The following is a 20,228-nucleotide window of genomic DNA, read 5'->3' as shown; positions in this document are numbered from 1 at the left end:
TTAATTTCAGTTGACTGAAAGTTATCCATCGCCAAAAAAAAAATGAAGAAAATGAATAAGATAAGGGTACCCTGTTAGTTTTTTATTTTTTCTTGGCCGAACTTATTTGTTATTTGTTTGTTTAAATTTTTTTAATCACTTATCCAATTTTCTGTTCTCGTTCGTGGTGACGGACTGAGATGGAGCAAATATTGGATGTTAGTGGCAGGCATTAGATCTGAATATCGACTGTTTTCCGTTATTATATATGCATTAATTGATTATTATAATGATTCTAATGATAAGTAAAAAATTTCTGCATATTTTCTATAGATTTTCTCTTCTTTTTTTTTGGTAAATACCACGAGGTGTCCCCACAATCGATGGGTGAGATTAATCCCCGCTCGGGATTCGGCTTGCCCCTGACCACAAAGTGTTTCCAACAAGTCGACATGTTCTCTCTCTCTCTCTACCAATCCATGGAGGAATCCAAATTTTGAACTTTGTGCTCTGGTTGTATTATCATTAGGTGTCTGGAAGCACGACGATGTGCAAATTCTATCTCTGTTTTGGAAGAATTCTGGTTGTGCATCTTTTGAAGGATTAAAGTGAAGGCAGAGATCTCCTTGCATCCAGTTTATATGTTATTGGTACTTGACGACTTTTGAATTTATATTGGTTGAAGACTTTGATAATAGTTAAATTAGTTTTGGAATTGTTTCTTAGTTATAATTTTTGTAATTATAAGTTTGTAATTTTTTATAATCCACATTTAAGAACATAAAAAAAAGGGTTTAATGTTTAAAGTTTAGAAATATAGTTCGTTCTGGATTGCACCAAACATAGAATAGTGCTAAATAGCACTATTTTGCCTCTAGTCCCCCTTAGTCTAGCACTCCACTAAATATAGGACATGAATCAATCTAATCCAAAGCTAGTCCTTAGTCTAGCACTCCACTAAACATAAGACATGACTAAATCCAACATGAGGGATGCTGTGGAAGTAAAGAAAGTGAATGATGCATAATCCTTGAAATTCAATCGATTACCTTGAACCATGGATCATTCCAAGACATTGACAGAGATGCTTGTTTAGAGTTTATTCTGTAGTGAACTACTTGTCGTTTTATGAAATATATAATAATAAAAGCGTTCTTCCTTTTATTTTCTTTTTAAAAAATCATAGGATTTTCAACAGAAATAGTCATCCAACTATTGCCCTAGTATCATTTTGGTCCACCAAATAATATTATTGAAGTATAAAGGCATAGTAATAATTCTTGTAACCATTCAAACAATGATTAAGATTGAACATAATTACGAATTTACATATGTTGGATTCTATTTCAAATTTTCATAAATCAATGAGAGGTTGCGATTTGTATTTTATTAAAAAAAGAAAAAGAACTTCAGAGGTATTTGATATGTTTCGGTTGTGTATGATTTATATGATATTTGTCGTTGGGAGCACAATATTTCTATTTGATTATGTTTAGTTGCAAGTCTTTAATTTTTTTGCTGAAGAAAATTTGAGAATTTAAATAATTTTTGGGCCGTTTGTTTGGATAGGAGTGAATTTGAATTTGGGCTCCTAACTCCAAATCCAATTGTTTGGGCCTGTATTAATAGCCCAGATTTGAATTCGGGCCAAAACTCCAGAGCCCAAATTTAAAGACAGGCCTATCGTCCAATCAATGAGATTGATGTTATTACTGGTCGGGTTGGATTCAATCCCAAAACATAACCCAAATTCTCTCCCTTAAAAAGAGAAACAAGTTTCATGTCAGTGCTATTCATACTTTACATCCGAGGTACCTTTTTTGTTATAAATTTTAATAAATAAATAGAAAAAGTGATTCTATAAAATTTAATCCACAATTTATAGTTTTTTTTTAATTTAAAAAAATAGTGTTGGATTATAGTTTTACCATCTCCATAAATCATAGATCTCTCAATATTTTATTAATTTTTAGTATATTCTTTAAATATATTGGTTAATTCAATTGAAGTACTACTTAGACCCTAATATTTTCGGATAGCATTTGTGACATCCACATGTCGGCATATGAAAGGAATGATGAAAAGAATGTAGGAAATTTGATAGTATGCAAAAGGAAGGATGAAAAAGAAGGATTAAAGGAGTGCGAATAACCCCAAACATTCTGAGGTTAAAATGTTGTTAGCCCTTGAATATAATTACCCATATGATGGATTTTATTTTAATTTTTCAAAAATCAATGAGAGGATGACATTGATAACTTATTATTACTAGTCCCTTGGCACACGCTATTGGTTTTTTTTTATAAATTTTTTCTATTTTAGAATTAAAAATAATAATGGGTCGTTGTGTAACTTGTGTTCCATAAAAATAGGATCTATTATCTTATTTAATTTTAAAAAATTTAATATGAAAAAGTGTGAAATCAAATTTTCCTCATTTAATTAATAATTTCAGTTATATAGATTCAACATAAACATAAAATAACTTATTGTAAACTTTTTGAAGAAGTTCAATTTGTCTTTTTTGACAAAAAAAGAAAAAAAAAGTTGAACTGGTCTTTTTTTCTCCTTATTCTCCCACATGAAATATGTGATGAGATTTGAGTTTGAACCAAAAAAAGAATATAATAAAATCCATCATACGTGCGGACTGAGAATATGTGGATTTTATTATTAATTGTTGGCATGCATTTCTCATGCTCTCCTGCTATAAAAATCCATTTCCTGCTACTACAATACAACTACCATCACAGAGCCATTTGAGCGAAGGAAAGACATGTCTCCGAAGATGCTGGATAAAAAGATAAAATGCCAAAAAAAAAAAAAAAAAAAAAATCCGGTTAGTTTGTATGAACATAACAAATTTGAAAAACCAAATTAATCATGCATGTATGTTGATTATGTCAATAAAGTAATAATAAACTATGAGTCTATGAGAGAGAGAGAGACTACTTACCGTTGATCTTTAGTAATTAAGTATCCTTCAATTGCCCTTTAGTAATTAAGCATCCTTCAATTGCCGCTTCAACAAAGTCATCCTCACAAAAAGCCAATTATTTAAACCATTCAAGAACTTGAAGTATGCGTATCTCCATGAGTCATGACCTTGAAAATATCAAGGTGCCGCAAACTCCCCAAAATCCAACAGCAAATCCAATCCCCGTACTAATGTAGAATCCCAGTGTTATTAGCTCATCCTTGTCCTCTTGGTTGATGAAGTCAGTTTGCTCACTTGGACCACTTTCCACTTCATCAGCACACATATTTTTAAGTGGAGGTCCACAGAGTTGAAGATTCCTAGCATAAACAGAGGGATCAAAGCTTTGGAGTTGAGTCTCGACTGGAATTTTGCCAGACAAGTTGTTATATGACAAGTCCAAGAAACCAAGCTAATCTATCCGAGCAAGGCTTGTCGGAATTCTTCCGTCTATATGGTTTCTTGACAAATCAAGAGAATCTAGTGACTGCAAGTTTCCGATCTCTGGAGTTATTTGTCCTGTTAATTGGTTTCTCGATAGGTTTAAAGAAACCAACCCAACAAGATGAGTGATTTCACTTGGAATCTCCCCGGATAATCTATTGCTTGATAGATCAATTCCCTTCACAAGCCCCAAAGTGTTTTTGTATGTGTACATTGATCGGTTCATAATTGTATATTATTTCTTACCCTTCTAGCTTATGATTTGGTTATGTTTTTGAGTTAAACTTGTGCTTTTAATCCTTTTTGTGTTTTTCTTTCAGTTAATTGAGCTTTAGGTAACAATGATGGCTTTGGAGAACATAATTCATGCAATTCAAGCATGTTAAGGCCTAATTTGGATGAATTGATGAAGAGCTTAAAGACAAATTCATTATGGCTACAGCCCCCTGCCAGTCCAGTTCCGTAGGTCATATTGCAAGCTTTGTTTCAGCAACCTACATAGCTCGGATGAGGCCACATTCTTCATGAAAGTTGCTCCAATTGGTGTGTACTATAACATATCCAAAATTCAGCCCCATTGGATAAATCTGGAGTCCGTTACCTAGCAAACACAGAACCATGCTCAGGATGGATCTTATCAGCGCGGAAAATGAGTTAGCAATTTGTTTCGGCCTTAACTTCTTCCTCCGACCTTGGATTGGCCCAAATAACATATGGCTGGAAAGAAGACATTCTGAACTTCAATTTAGAGTGCTTAAAGTCCTAATTTGATTAAGAGAAGCCCAAGTTGTAAGCCCTTGAAGTTGCTGGTCATGCTGACCTCAGCATGTGCTGGTTGGATGCTTGGTCATGGTGAGCTAGGTATGAGCTATCATTTCTGGTTGGAAGCTTGGTCATGGTGACATGAAGATGAGCTAGGGCTGCTGGTGGGATTTAGTGGTGAAGTGCATCAACCAATTCAAGATTTTCTAATACAAGTGCATCAACCATTTCAGATTTTATAATTCAAGTGTTGTATGCATTAGTCTTATTGAATTCTGATTTTCACTTCCCCTAGGCCTATAAATAGGGAAGTTCTCTAAGCTTGTAATAACACCCCAAGGGGGGGGAGCTCTCAAACACTTCTCTAGAGCTCCCTTCCCTTCTCTCCCTCAAATTCTCTTAGTTTCTCTTTCTAGTTTTCAATTGTAGTAATGAAATATTTGTGCTGAAATTCTCCTTAAGTTTTTCTTAGTTCCACTTTACTTTTCATTATGTAAATTCTTTTCTTTAGTTTCAAGTTTGATTAGTTTCCAAGTTTCAATTATGGTTTTTGTTCTTATTCATTATGCTTATAAGTTAATATGCTAGTTTGAATGATTGATCACCATTTAGGCTTGCATGTTAGCTATCTTGGTTTGAATTAAGAGTAGACACCATGCTTTAATTCGAATTGAACTATGAATAGGAAGAGTATGTATGGACATTCGACAACAGGGATTAGATACATGCTTGGTTGTTTAAATTGTTCTTCTATGCTTAATGGGTTCCTAATGCTTAATTTTAGGTTAGACAACAAATGATCAAATTAGGGAATTAGGAACACAAGGTTATGACCAAACACCATGGCTTAATCATACATTAGCTAGAATCAATCCGTTAATCTAATTGAACTTGGGAACTTATCTACTTGAGTTAGTTATTTTCTTTCTTCCTTGTTTTATTTATTTCCTTTCTTTTTCATTTCTGTTTTGTGTAGGAGAAATGAATTGGATCATTCAATCACCAATCCTCGTGGGATCGACCTCGCACTTACATACGCTATACTACCAAACGGCTCGTGCACTTGCGAGTATCACAAGTTGAGGATGCAACTGAATCCATTTTGGTGCAGCTGTATCTACACAACAAGTTTTTGGCGCCGTTGCCGGGGATCGGTAACATTGTTTGATTCTATTTGGGTTTCCTACTTTATTTTTTTTTTCTTAACTGGACAATTTCAAGTTTTAAAGTTAATGACATTAATGGACAAGTTGTGTTTGTAGTCCAACAGAAAAGGACAATTGCCCAACAAGCAAGAGAACTGGGTTTAAGTCCCAGCTTACACAACCCATTGGTGCTTGTTGCTTTGAAGCATGGAATTGGACATGTGTTGATTTTTCCTTTTCATTTTTAGTTTTTTTTTTATTTTATATTTCGTAATCCTTTAATTCTGTTTCAAGTTTTTTGTGTTCGTTTTAGCAATTTATGATAGCTTAATAAAAATGGAGAGAGATGGCAACCTCAATCATAAGAATGGGGAGTGTGGAGCAGTGGGAGAAGTCGCGACCTCCAAATGCATCATGCTCGACCTAATCGCTTCAAGGGGGAGTATTCCAATCCTTTCTCTTTAGTTGTTTTGTTATTACTTCAGTAATTTTAATTTTCTATTTCTTTTATTAAAAAAAAATTAAAAAAGATTTTTTATATTAGCTTACTCGTGGTAACTCCAGTGAGCGTCTCCGTCAATACAGTGTCTAGGAGTTCTTTAGGCGACACCTTCGGTGTCTAAGAAGTTTGGGTTTTAAGTGGGACCTTTGTGACCCCTCCAACCTTCCCGGATCCCCTGGCTGTGTTTTCTGAGGCCCTTAACTGGTCATCCATGAGTTGCTTGTATATTTGTGTGTTTTTTTTAAAAAAAAAAACAAAAAACAAAACAAAAAAAAAAAAATTAAAAAAAAAAAAAGTTTAAAAAAAAATTTGAAATTTGAGTTTTTATTTAATTTTCCTTGTAAATTGCAATTTGGAACTTCTTTGTTGTTTTTTTTTTCTTTGTGTGGTCAGTTAGTTGTAAATAATAATAAATTAAAAAAAAAAATCAATTTGGAAGTTCTTTGTTTTCTTTTATGTTCTTTTTTTTGTTTTGTTAGGTTAGTTTATTTATTTACGTGGTGTGGTTAGTTAGTTTATTTCTGAGTGTTAAAAACACATTTTTATTTCATTTCAAACATTACAAACAAAGAAAAAAAAAAGTAAAACAAAAAAAAAAAAACAAAGAAAACAAAAAACAAAAAAAACATTCAAGTAAATTAAAAATAAAAACAACTTCTTCATCTTCATCTTCATCTTCATGGCATGCCTCTATTGTCTCTTACTTGCAGAATCTGCAGCAGCTCCACATGGTCCTCATTTTTTCTCTGCAGTGCTTCCACGTGCTGATTGGCACAGTAGAGCCGCTTCTGCAAGTCCGCCACCATAGCCTTCAAGGAAGTTATTTCCTCGCTCATCGCGGCACACTCCCGTGTTCTCGCCAGCAATCGCATACCCAAATTGGTAGCCGAGACCGCATGGAGAACAGTTAAATTATTGGACTCCTCCACCGCTGCTTTGTCAGACCTCTGTGCCACATGCAGATGATCTGTCGGTGTGAGCTTGCTGCCAATCATGCCTCCAAGCAGCGCTGCTCTGTTCGGCATTGCCTCAGAAAAGTTCGGTATTACCTCAGCAAAGTTTGAGGCCGTACCGTGATGATATGTGGAGTTTGGGAAGACATGGTTTTGAGGAGCCCTTATCTGCGCATTCGGTGGTGCAAGGGACAGTTCAAGGCTAAGATCATCAAGGTGAGTGCATGAGGATGCCATTGTTTTGTTTTTGGATTTTTTGATGTTTTCTCTAAATTTGCAGGAAGAAATGCGGGGTGCTCTTCTACTTCACCGAGATGAGTTTAAATAGACTTATGCAGATGAGGGAGCCGAAAGCACTTCGGATCTCGAGGGTGCTATCCTGTGCTCTTTTCTCTCGGATCCCTTCATTTCTGGCGCAAATTGCGAGCACGTTTTTTTTTTAAAAGGGAGCATGTCTACACTTTCACTTACTTTTGCCTCCCTGTTTTCTGATGTTTGTGTTTTTGCTTTTTCAGTTTTTATTTTATTTTATTTTATTTTCAATTATTTTCTTCTTGTTTGACTGGTTTCTTAATAATGTAGTTGGAAGAAGAGACAAAATTAAAGATGCGTCTTGGACACCTGGTGCAAGAATCCCAACTCTTCTTTTAAATTATTGTTTGAATTGCGTGTTTATTTCAGTTTATTTATTTATTTATTTATTTTGTTTTTTATTTAATTAGGTAGTATAATTTAAAACTCATAGGATATTCTTTGAAGGAGCTAAATTTTTGGTAACTCCAGTGAGCAACCGCAGTCTATACAGTGTCTAGGAGTTCTTTAAGGCGACACCTTCGGTGTCTAAGAAGTTAGGGTTTTAAGCGGGACCATTGTGACCCCTCCAACCTTCCCGGAACCCCTGGCTGTGTTTTCTGAGGCCCTTAACTGGTCATCCTTAAGTTTTTCTCTTAAAAGAAGAAGAAGTTATTTGTGTATTTACTTAACTAAAAATAAAAAAAAAAAAAAAAAAAAATTTCATGTTTGGGTTTTCGTGTTTTTGTTTGATTGTCATTCTTTAAATTTAGGGTCAATCGTTTCTTTGAGATAGCTAACGTTTTTATTCCCCAATTAAAGAAAAAAAAAACACACATACACTTTAAAATTAAATAATAAATAAAAACTGAAATCATTTCTTCTTGGCGCTCGGTGTCTCGACCATAGGAGCTTTGAGTTTGGCCCTCTGGCTGTCCTCTTCCGGGGCTTCACGCACAGCCTCTTGGGGCTCATCACTTGAGCTCCCAAAGATCGCAATCTTAGCTTGAGCGTAACTACTCTCGTGATCCGCTTGCTTGCGTTTACCCGGTCGGTCTAGGTCCTCCAGTTGCTTTCTCATGTCGCGAGAGTACAACTCTACCATCTTTGATAGATTTTTATTCTCGTCTCGCAATACTTCTAGCTGGTGTCGATTCACCTCCACAATCCTTGACCTCTCCCTTTTCAAGCTTTTTATAGCACTCTGACAGTCTTCAACCAAACTTCGCTCCGCCACCAACTGAGCTTTAAGCACCTCTACCTCATGGGACTTCGCAAGTAGGCGATGACCCAAACTTGCGACACATGCTGTACTCTGCACGCTCAGTGCCAGGGCATCACTCGTGACCCGGTTGTCATCCCTTGTCCCGAACACACGTATATCTTTGGGAGTCACTAAATTTTTGCAAACTCCAATGGCAACATCGTTGTCCAGGAGTATTGAGTCATTGACAGTCACAGGCCCCCGTGCGGAGGCAAAGTAGGGCATCCATACTGGTGCTACTGCTTGGCCTCGTGTCTGAGTCGGTGGAGCTAGGTTGAGATCTAACGAAAAGGGGTAGGAAGAAGCCATTTGATTTCTCACTTTTTTTTTCTTTTTCTTGCTTCTTTTCTCTTTTGTGTTTCTGAGTTTGTGTGTTTTTTGTTTTTTGTTTTTTTTCCCTTCTTTTTCCTTCTTATAGATGAAGTCTTTGACAAACAAACCCTAGCCGTTGCAGCGTCTAAGCGTTTTCTGAATATCCAGCGTTCCTCGAGTCCCACAACCTTCTCACTTTCCAACCGTTTCCAACACATTTGTCACGACTTGCTTTGTCTGAACGGACGCGTTCAGCAAAGTTGTCGCGCCTTTCCATGAGCCCGTAATTTTCGCTTGTGGATCTGCGGCGCCTCTATGCGTCGACACGTGGCTCCTGCTTTCTGCCCGTGACTATCCATGAAACGACATCAGGGACCACATTCCCTCTTTTTAGAAATCCCGCTTTGCGCTCATAATTCACATTTTATCTTTTTAAGAAAAAAATTAAATTTAAACGTGTGGGCTTCAGATTTCATGTTGGGTCGGGTTTTACCGTTGTTGGGTTAATTTCATTTTGGGTTGGGCTTTCAATTGTTTGGGTTTCAGTTTGTGTAAGACTATCTGTTAGGGCTTACTGTTTTGAGTGTTTTACTGTTTCGTGTTTTTTTATTTATTTATTTTATTTTATTTTATTTGATTGTTTGTTTTGTAATTTTTATTTTGTAATTGTTTTATTTTATTTTTGTATGTTTTGTGATTTTTATTTGCTTTAATACCCTTAATTTGTTGTTATGACATTGGTTGTGGCTAATTTTTAAACATTGAGGACAATGTTCATTTCTAGGTTTGGGGGTATTGGAGTTTAGCAAGTAAATTTGGTTTTTCTTAAAATTAAAAAAAATAATAATTGAAAAAAAAAAAATTATTTATTTTTTTTGCTTGTTTTTATTTTAAGTATTGTTTTGTTTTGTTTTTGTTTTGAGTCACTTTCCGAACACTTATGATGAGATAGTGATAAATGTTTGCATGACTTAAATAAAAATTGGATTTCATTTTATTTTAGTGTTTTTTTTTCTTTATTAAAAAATAAAAAAAAAATTGGCATTGTTCTAGCATGATATGTTTGAAACCTTCTTTACACTTGCCATTTGTTTCATAATTTTCCAATTAAAGGATTTTCATGACCCAAAGAATTGTATCAAGCACAAATTAGACTTATATAACCATATAAAGTGAGCTTTTGAGCCTTGTACTTCAATTCATGAGTGTTATATACATACTCTTATTTTCTTGTCATCAAAGTTGTTGTTTGATCTCATTATTTATTGATTTGGTTGAACACTTAAAAGTCATTCATTCTTATGCAATTTGACTTCACGACATTTAAGAAGTGATATTAAGGCCCTCTTTGGATCGTTTGTGCCTTTCAAGCTAACCTTATGCATGCTTAAGCATGATTTTCCATTGTTAACCATTTTGAGCCTACATGTAAACCTTTTCTTTCATTTAACCAATTATATTTCCTCGCCTTAGCCTGAAAAACAAATATTTACCTTTCTAAAGAACTCATGAGCTTTAATTGGGATGTGTTTTTCATACTAAGTTTGGGAATTTCGAAGAAAAAAAAAATATCACACAATTGGTGAAAGAAAAGAGAAAAGTTGTGATTAAGTGGTGGTTGAATGAAATTTCATTTTTGGGCCTTCAAAATAAATTGGTGGTTGTTCAGGAAAGGAGTGAATCAATGTAAATGAAGGGTATAAGGAGTTTTGATCAGGTAAAAGAAAAAAATCTAATCGTGATGATTCGAAGTCTTGTAAACAATTATTTTATGCTCTTGCATTGCGAGTTCCTTGGACTTTGTATTATCCATATCCTTCATTTCTTACTCACCTTACACCCTTGGCCCCATTACAACCCATGTTAAAGACCTAAATTGATCTTAAATGTCATGTGGTTGAATTGCATTCATTTTTCTACTTTTAAGTGTTTGACATCCTTCTTGAGATCATATTAATGCAAGTTCTTCATATTTCTATTGCGAGTTAAGTCCCTTATGGTTTAACTCTATTCTCATGTTTATAACTGAGTGTGCATTATAGCCCTCTTCTGAGTGATTCATTTGTGAGAGGACAACTTTGGTGAGATTTGAAGTTGAACTTATGCTTTGTATGATTTTTGAAATTGTGTGAAAACTAAGATTGGGGAATTTGTTGCATTTGGCTATCACACTACTACACTTTGAGCATATTGTGTTTAGAACTTTGCCGCTTTGTAAATAATGTCTAAAAATTGAGCTTTTATTGTTAAAACGTTTAAGTCATGTGCATGAGTCATTTCTCTTCAGAAAATGTTCGGAAAAATTGTTTTAAGTTCTTTGTGTTTTTGTGTTTGTTTTTGTTTTTGGTTTTGCTTAAGGACTAACAATCTTTAAGTTTTCTAATTACTTTGTTTTACAGAGTCAGTAAAACGTTTGTGGGTATCGTATCTGTTAAACCCTCAGGAGACACAACTCCTCCTACTAGGGATGCCTAGAGGTTTAAAGGCTTGTTGCATATGCTAAATGCAATCGAGTTACCTACGAAAGTGGTTTAGTTAACTTCTAGTTTTGTTTTTAACTTTGTTTTGTGTTGTTTTGCTCGAGGACTAGCAAAATCTAGGTTTGGGGGTATTTGATTGGTTCATAATTGTATATTATTTCTTACCCTTCTAGCTTATGATTTGGTTATGTTTTTGAGTTAAACTTGTGCTTTTAATCCTTTTTGTGTTTTTCTTTCAGTTAATTGAGCTTTAGGTAACAATGATGGCTTTGGAGAACATAATTCATGCAATTCAAGCATGTTAAGGCCTAATTTGGATGAATTGATGAAGAGCTTAAAGACAAATTCATTATGGCTACAGCCCCCTGCCAGTCCAGTTCCGTAGGTCATATTGCAAGCTTTGTTTCAGCAACCTACATAGCTCGGATGAGGCCACATTCTTCATGAAAGTTGCTCCAATTGGTGTGTACTATAACATATCCAAAATTCAGCCCCATTGGATAAATCTGGAGTCCGTTACCTAGCAAACACAGAACCATGCTCAGGATGGATCTTATCAGCGCGGAAAATGAGTTAGCAATTTGTTTCGGCCTTAACTTCTTCCTCCGACCTTGGATTGGCCCAAATAACATATGGCTGGAAAGAAGACATTCTGAACTTCAATTTAGAGTGCTTAAAGTCCTAATTTGATTAAGAGAAGCCCAAGTTTTAAGCCCTTGAAGTTGCTGGTCATGCTGACCTCAGCATGTGCTGGTTGGATGCTTGGTCATGGTGAGCTAGGTATGAGCTATCATTTCTGGTTGGAAGCTTGGTCATGGTGACATGAAGATGAGCTAGGGCTGCTGGTGGGATTTAGTGGTGAAGTGCATCAACCAATTCAAGATTTTCTAATACAAGTGCATCAACCATTTCAGATTTTATAATTCAAGTGTTGTATGCATTAGTCTTATTGAATTCTGATTTTCACTTCCCCTAGGCCTATAAATAGGGAAGTTCTCTAAGCTTGTAATAACACCCCAAGGGGGGGAGCTCTCAAACACTTCTCTAGAGCTCCCTTCCCTTCTCTCCCTCAAATTCTCTTAGTTTCTCTTTCTAGTTTTCAATTGTAGTAATGAAATATTTGTGCTGAAATTCTCCTTAAGTTTTTCTTAGTTCCACTTTACTTTTCATTATGTAAATTCTTTTCTTTAGTTTCAAGTTTGATTAGTTTCCAAGTTTCAATTATGGTTTTTGTTCTTATTCATTATGCTTATAAGTTAATATGCTAGTTTGAATGATTGATCACCATTTAGGCTTGCATGTTAGCTATCTTGGTTTGAATTAAGAGTAGACACCATGCTTTAATTCGAATTGAACTATGAATAGGAAGAGTATGTATGGACATTCGACAACAGGGATTAGATACATGCTTGGTTGTTTAAATTGTTCTTCTATGCTTAATGGGTTCCTAATGCTTAATTTTAGGTTAGACAACAAATGATCAAATTAGGGAATTAGGAACACAAGGTTATGACCAAACACCATGGCTTAATCATACATTAGCTAGAATCAATCCGTTAATCTAATTGAACTTGGGAACTTATCTACTTGAGTTAGTTATTTTCTTTCTTCCTTGTTTTATTTATTTCCTTTCTTTTTCATTTCTGTTTTGTGTAGGAGAAATGAATTGGATCATTCAATCACCAATCCTCGTGGGATCGACCTCGCACTTACATACGCTATACTACCAAACGGCTCGTGCACTTGCGAGTATCACAAGTTGAGGATGCAACTGAATCCATTTTGGTGCAGCTGTATCTACACAACATACATTTTTCCTTTTCATATGAATGTTGCGTAATCCTCATAGAGATATGTAGAATTTGAATTTCCCAAAGAATGCATGATTTTCAAACTTGAGTATCCTTTCTGAGCCAGAGTAGTTAAATTGGTGAGGCATTTGGGTATGCTTCCAGATATGATGTTCATGGAGAAATCCAAAATTTGAATGTGTGTTAGATGGCATATTTGTGAGGGCAAGCTTCCATTGAAGTAATTAGACGAAAGCATCAGGATAACCAAATTCTTTAAGCTAACCCCTAACCATTCAGGTATCGGTCCAGATAATTTATTATCCCCAACATCAATGACTACTAAACTTGTGCAATTCTTCAACGACGAAGGCAATTGTCCCACAAATCTAGGGCTGTTCACGGGTCGGGTCAGGCCGGTTATGGGCCCAAATCGTACACCGAACCAAATCATGTCGGCAAGCCCAAATAGTAAACCATGTACCTGTTTATTTGGCCCATTTTCGACTTAATTCGAAACCCAAATTAGACGGGCCAGGTTGATACGGTTCGGGTATCTGCCGAGGCCCACAAAAGCCACAATTTAAGGTTTTTTTTTAAAAGTTTTCCAGGCCCATTATGTTTTTTCGGTCAGATTCAAGTTTGAGAGTTCCTGTATGATTTTCCAGTTTCTCCAGCTTTGCATATCTAAAGTTTATCATCATTCAAATACTTTAAAAAAAACCTTAAAAACCTAAGAAAACCATCATCCACCACACGTCCAAATACAGAAATCATTATTACAGAAAATAGCAAATTGTGAGAGTAATCTCAATCACAATCTGCATATTTGCAAAGTTCAAAAGAAAATCCAAATAAAAACAAATAAATGTATTTAGTGTAAAGCCGCCTATGTACTGACAGTGCTAAATCACAAGAATCCCAGTTGAGAAGATCTGATATCTTGAACAAGATGACCCTGAAACTTCCACGGATCTTAAAGCTTCTGATCTGCACCGTTCTTTGCTCTCATCCATCATCATCTTCGTTGCTCTGCATTCTGTGCTACAAAACGCACTCTCCTCTCTGTAAACCACACAGAAAACATATATTAATCACAAACCCAACATCAACTTCAACAACAAAAAACAACATGGGTTGAACCAAACATTTACAATGAAACATAACCAAGAAAAAGTGATTGTGGTTTTACCTGTACATGAATATGTCTTTGCCATGGAGGTTTTTCTTGCACAAGTGACATTAACTGAGAAAATCCGAGGTGGGAAAAACAAGGAAGCAATATTATTACTCAATATCTAAATTATTACAGTGCTTACATTATTACTCAATGGCTTTTTATCACAAATGGTCCTTCAGGTTTACAAAATTATCACGAATCATCCTTTAGGTTTTTTTGTGACACTAATAGTCCTTCAGGTTATCATCTACCCATCAAAATGGTCCTTCCAGTTAATTTCTGTCAAAACTAACGTTAAAAAATCACTGCCCATTCGACCAAACCCAACCCTCAGAACTCTGTCCCTCCATTTTGACGCCCCAGTACATAACCAATCTTGAAAAGTAAATTCTAAAGAAATTGAAACAATCCAAGCTCAAGAGAAAGATCAAAAATGGAGAACTCCAGAGAAAGACTAAATTCATACTCATGGTTCAATATGAAATATAGAAGAAGTCCTGCAAATTCATTATCGATGGCACATCAAATACTGAGTTTTTTGAGTACTGATGTGATTCAATAGTTTTCAACATCCAGTACGGAACAGAGGATGACTAAGACTTCATTTATAGCTGCAAATCTCAACGTGGCTGCCAATTTATTCACACCTAATTATGGTTACCCTTCAGTACCTTGCTAAGCTTTTGCAGAGTGTCTTAATCTTGTGGCTAATTGCTTATAGTTGTCCTCATTCATTATGATTACCTAGGGGAAGAAAAACATGTGTAAAAAGAAGAAGACAGTAGAGTAAGCTTAAGACATCAAATATACAGTTTGTTCATAGCTAACTCAACTCTGTTTCTTTTTTTTTTTCTTTTTCTTTGGTCTTCTTTTCCCCTTCTGCTTTCCTATATAAAGGCACACAATGCAACAATTAGAGCAAGCTCTTTGATTCTTTGGAGTGCCCTCAAATCCTCACACACTCCTTAGTTAAAAGAGCTTAACCCCCAGAATGGCAGCCCCTGATGCATTCTATGTACCATAGCTACTTAGTTCTTCTACCTCCTCTAACCAACCCCCCCTGTATTAATAATTGGGTTCCTTTTTCTTTTCAATTTTGGCTTGGTTTTCAATTCTGAATTATCTCTCTCTCTTCCTTTGTTTTTCATTTTCACAAGTAACATCGTGGCCTTCATGGTGTACCTAGCGCCACTGTAATCTCTCTCTCTCTCTCTCTCTCTCTCTCTCTCTCTCTCTCTCTCTCTCATGCACATATGGGATTTCGTGCATTGTCTGTAATTGTTGTCTAACTTTTTGCTTGAGCTCGGATTGTTTCAATTTCTTTAGAACTTACTTTCCAAGATGGGTTATATACTGGGGCACCAAAATGGAAGGACCCAGGAGGAAATGGAGGGACAGAGTTCTGAGGGTTGGGTTTGGTCGAATGTGCAATGATTTTTTAACGTTAGTTTTGACGGAAATTAACTTGAAGGACCATTTTGATGGATAGATGATAACTTGAAGGACTATTAGTGTCACAAAAAAACCTGGAGGACGATTCGTGATAATTTTGTAAACCTGAAGGACCATTTGTGATAAAAAGCCTTACTCAATATCTAAGCTTAAATGACAACAACCAAAATCAAAATCAAATAGCAACTAAAAAAACCTTAAATGACAGCAACCAAAATCAAAATCAAACAGCAACCAAAATCAATAAAGCTTAAATGACAGCAGCCAAAATCAAACAGCAACAAGAAAAAACAACCAAAAATCTGACAGTGCTAAATCACAAGAATCCCAGTTGAGAAGATCTGATGTCTTGAACAAGATGACCCTGAAACTTACACAGATCTTAAAGCTTCTGATCTGCACCGTTTCCATATATTAATACCTGAAACAGAAAAAAAATCGAGAGAGGGAGACTGAGAATGACTGAGAGAGAGCAAAACCGGCTGAGGGAGATGAGAGTGAGAGAGAGAGAGAGAGAGAGAGAGAGGCTGAGAGAGCGAGCGGTTGAGAGAGTGAGGGCCCGTCTGGTAACGTTTTCAGAGAGTGTTTTCTAAGAATATTTTCAGAGAATGAAAACAAGGAAACAAATTTGCATTTTCAGGAAATGAAAATGCGTCTGGTAGATTAATTGGAAAACATCTTCAGAAAACAAAAACAATGAAAACGTGTCTGGTAGTACAATTTGATAATAAAAATAATATGTGAGTTATTTTTTAAGCATATTTTTGCTAATTTATGTTCTAAAAAACATTTTTTTAAAAGTATAATTTGACAAATAAAAAGTTATATTATTTTTTAAAAGTTAAATTTATTTTTATCTCTTTTTTTTTCTTCCTCTTTTCTTCTTTTTTCCTTTTCTTTCTTCCTCTCTCCTTTCTCTTTTCTTCTCCCTTTCCGGGCCATTCCTTTCTTTCTTCCTCTACTTTCTCTTTCATTCTCCCTTCCCTCTTTTTTACTATCTCTTCATGCTGCTGCACCCACTCCTTCCTTCCATGGCATGAATCCCACCAACCCACCTCTCTCTCTCTCTCTCTCTCTCTCTCCCTTCCCCCCTCCTTAATTGGGTGGTGATGGCGATGGTGATGCTTTGATTGGGTATGGGTGGTGGAGGTGCTAGGGGTCGATTGCTTTTTTACTAGGTGGCGAGATGTGTATTGGGTTCGATTGGGTGTTGGTCGTGATTCCATTGGCATGGTGTTGGTGTTGGTGTCGGTTGGGTTTGATAGGTGGTGGTGATGTGGGGACTGGGTCTGTGAGGTTTGGTGGCAATGGCAGAGTCATGGCGGTTGAGATGATGATGGTCTGACAATCGTGGCCGTGGTATGTTTGATTTTGGTTTATGTTTTGGTGTGATTTTCGTTTCGTTTCTGTTTTGCTGGGTAGAGTGATGGGGTTGTGGGTTTCTGTTTATGGTTTAGGAGTTTGTTTTCTGTGAGAATGAAAACATATTTTTTCTGTTTTTCCAAAGTACACGTTATGTTGTTTTCATTTTATGAAAACATTCTCACTGTTTTCTGTTTTAGTCTACCGAACGGATTCTTGGTTTGTTTTCATTCTCAGAAAATGAAAACGGGCGCTGAAAACTTAACCGAACGGCCCCTGAATGACTGAGAGATATCGGGTGAAAAATGTTTGAGAGGAGGAAGAGAAGAGGCGAGAGTTCTTGAGAGGAGGAAGGGAAAAGAAAAATCGAAGCCCTTGAAATGTTTTAGGGTTTCGCTCAATCGTGTGTAGCAAAGAGTAGGAAATGGCTTACACTCGACGAATCATCATTTGACACATGTAATATTAGCCCTATACTTTTAAGCAATGACCCTGCAAGATCATTCTCAGAGAGATACAACTCCTCCAATGAGTTTTGAGCACATGTAGAGAATAATATTTGAACAAACTTAGAAAGTTGTCCACTCAGATTATTGCTTGAGATATCCAAATATTGCAAACTACATAACCTGGCAAAAGAATGCTAAAATCCAAATATTGCAAACTTCAAGTTGGTTAGAATAGAGATCAAGATGTGCCAGAGAACTCATGTTTCCAAAAACATCAGGAATTGAACCCGCTAGTTGGTTAAAAGAGAGGTCAAGATGAACAAGGCTAGTATTGTAGTTGGACAACCATAGAAATATTGAAGAAGTACTTAAATGGTTGAAAGAAAGTTGAATGCTAGTGAGAGATTTAGAAGAGTTTATGTAAGAAAGAGTGGAAAGAATTGGAGAAGGAAGATCACAGTACTGTAGTGTCAAGGTTGTTAGTTCAGTAAGCTTATTAACGGCTTCCGGCCAATCGAAAATATTGCTGAGATTCACCAAACTCAAGTCCAAATATCTTAATGACAAAAGAAGAGGAAGCCAGTTGAGGTTTTCTACATTTGTAAAGCGATTACCGCTTACCGCTTAAGTCCAGATACTCCAAGTTCGTAAGATTTCCGACCTAACTTGGAAACTTGCCTCCAAAATTAGTCGAAGACAGATCAAGGTTTCTTAAATTGGTTAGAGAACCAATGAAATCTGGAAATTGGCTCCCATTGAAATCAATATAATTGAGGTCCAAATGTTGTAAATCAGTTCAGGACTAATCATCTTACCTTGCAAATAATAATCTTCGCCGATAACTTTGTATGAAAGATCAAGTCCAATAACATGATCTGTTTGGTTGTTGCAATAGAGTCCTATCCATTTGCAACAATCTGGTATTTGGGCTTCTGAACTCCATGAAGAGAGGAGATTGTCCTCATCCACCAGGCCACGCTTCAATGCAAGGAGTGCTTGCCTTTCCTTCTCTATGCACCTCCCGGTCACGCTAGTATCCCTCTGACTGTGGTCCACCTCTCCTCCTTGGGCGTACTGTAGCAAAAGCAGTGCAAATGCAAGAAAGAGTTTGAAACACCTTCCGTGGCCCTGCATGTTAAAAAGATTGAAATGCAAGATCAACACGATCCAATTGTTTAGGGTTTAATTATTGATATATGGTTATCTCCGAGCTTGTATCACAATATATAGGCCTGGGAAAAAAAAGAAAATGTTTACGAGCTTGAATAGTATGCATAAAACTCCAAACGACATACAGGCCTAGGGACATAATTATTGACATAGACTTTTCTTTTTCTTTTTTCTTATTTGTTGTGGAATTATTAATTTGGAACAAAGAATATATATATATATATATATATATATATATATATATATATATATATATATATATCTATTGAATTAATTAGGTAGTCTTTCCATATGTATTTCAATGAATTGGGGAAATTACTGGATGATAAGACTTGTGGAAATTTGTTATTGGTTGGAAGAATGAATGCTTGTGTGTGGCTGTGGCTCCACATAAGACTTTAACTTCACGGACTTGAGAATCCCGAGTTCCACGCCAAAAATCAGGACAAATTGTTGTAGGTATTGAGTCAACTTGACAAGTCTTGAGATGGTTTCATACAAGTTTTTCTGCATCCTGTGGGTCATGTCCACTCAACTCCACCGTAATTTGCCTCCCATGATCCCATCCAAGGCACAAGCTTCTTGCAATATGGACTTGACCTAACTTGAAACATATGGAGATAGTCTACCAACGCACATATATTTCTTGATACAAATTATGAAAGTATAAATCTTTCACAAATTATGTATAAATAGTTTGTGAGAATAAATTTATACAAAAACCATTATCAAACCACTTCACTTATTTAGTGGGGAAGGTTAATTTAATGGTAACATTTATAGCCTCTACCACTTTTTTAAAAATCAACAATACAATTAGTTATGGTTAATACTGTATTTGTGCAGTTTAGTTTTTGAACTTTTGATATTTTTTAACCAAACTTTCCGTGATGACTTGTATATTTCTTAAGCAAACTTTATGTGGTGACTTATAATTTTCGTGGTTATGATTCATAATTTTTTTTCTTTGTACCCAATTTCTTAATAGTGTAAGTATTAGCTTGACCTTGAAAGCTTGGATGGTTCAATTCTACAAAAAGCACATCTTTGATAATTCGGATTTCTTTTAATGTGCCATGACATGTATATGCCCGTCACATGTGGTCTCTAGCTTGATAATGGAACTGCTAATTACAAATACAATCCATACTTGCAATCAAAAACATGGTATTAAGAGTAACAGCCAGAACTCAATTAGACCCTATCGTAACAAAGACTACTTAAGGACACTTCAATGGAAAGATAACTCAGTCAGTTAACCAACTAGATATTCATCGAAAATATCCAAAACCACTCATACAAATTTCTAAACAAAACAATAAAAACCCAATTGTGTATTTCCATACTTGATCAAAAATTTCATTGTCGAAAGCCTCAAATAAATCCAAACAACAAACTGCACAAAGATTATGTTCAATATCAAAGTTCACCATGGCAGCAAAATCATGTCATACCAACATTGAAATGTCAAATACGATACTCAATTCAGAGAAACAAGCCCAAAAATTTGATCCCAAGAACAAAACCTTCAATTTCTGTGCAAAATCGCAGGAATTGAGAAATCCTTACAGCAATCAACAAGAACCCAAAAAAATTGTGAAAAAAATCCTTACCTCGTCAAAAAAAATCCATGATTTGTCATCAAACCTTAACACCATCTAATTTTTCCATCCATGTAAGGGTATTTTAGTCTTTCCATTGGATTTGTCATTAAAA

At 35.7% G+C, this 20,228-nt stretch overlaps 1 long non-coding RNA gene and 1 pseudogene across 1 annotated transcript; both read right to left on the bottom strand.

Moving 5' to 3' along the window:
- Positions 1 to 2,980: 2,980 nt before the first annotated feature.
- On the bottom strand, positions 2,981 to 13,353 carry LOC148296892 (receptor-like protein EIX2; annotated as a pseudogene).
- Positions 13,354 to 13,632: 279 nt separating this feature from the next.
- Positions 13,633 to 18,588, bottom strand: LOC110772129 (uncharacterized). The gene is made up of 3 exons (XR_015833377.1): positions 18,158 to 18,588; positions 14,092 to 14,145; positions 13,633 to 13,964 (listed from the first exon to the last, which is right to left on the bottom strand). It is a non-coding gene; the product is annotated as an uncharacterized LOC110772129 (long non-coding RNA).
- Between the last annotated feature and the right edge of the window lie 1,640 nt (positions 18,589 to 20,228).

The sequence above is a fragment of the Prunus avium genome, chromosome 2 (assembly GCF_965620075.1).
Source record: "Prunus avium chromosome 2, drPruAviu1.hap1.1, whole genome shotgun sequence".
Classification (NCBI taxonomy): Eukaryota; Viridiplantae; Streptophyta; class Magnoliopsida; order Rosales; family Rosaceae; genus Prunus; species Prunus avium.
The sequence above is the reverse complement of the archived record's forward strand: the minus strand, read 5'-3'. Positions and strand labels throughout refer to the sequence as shown.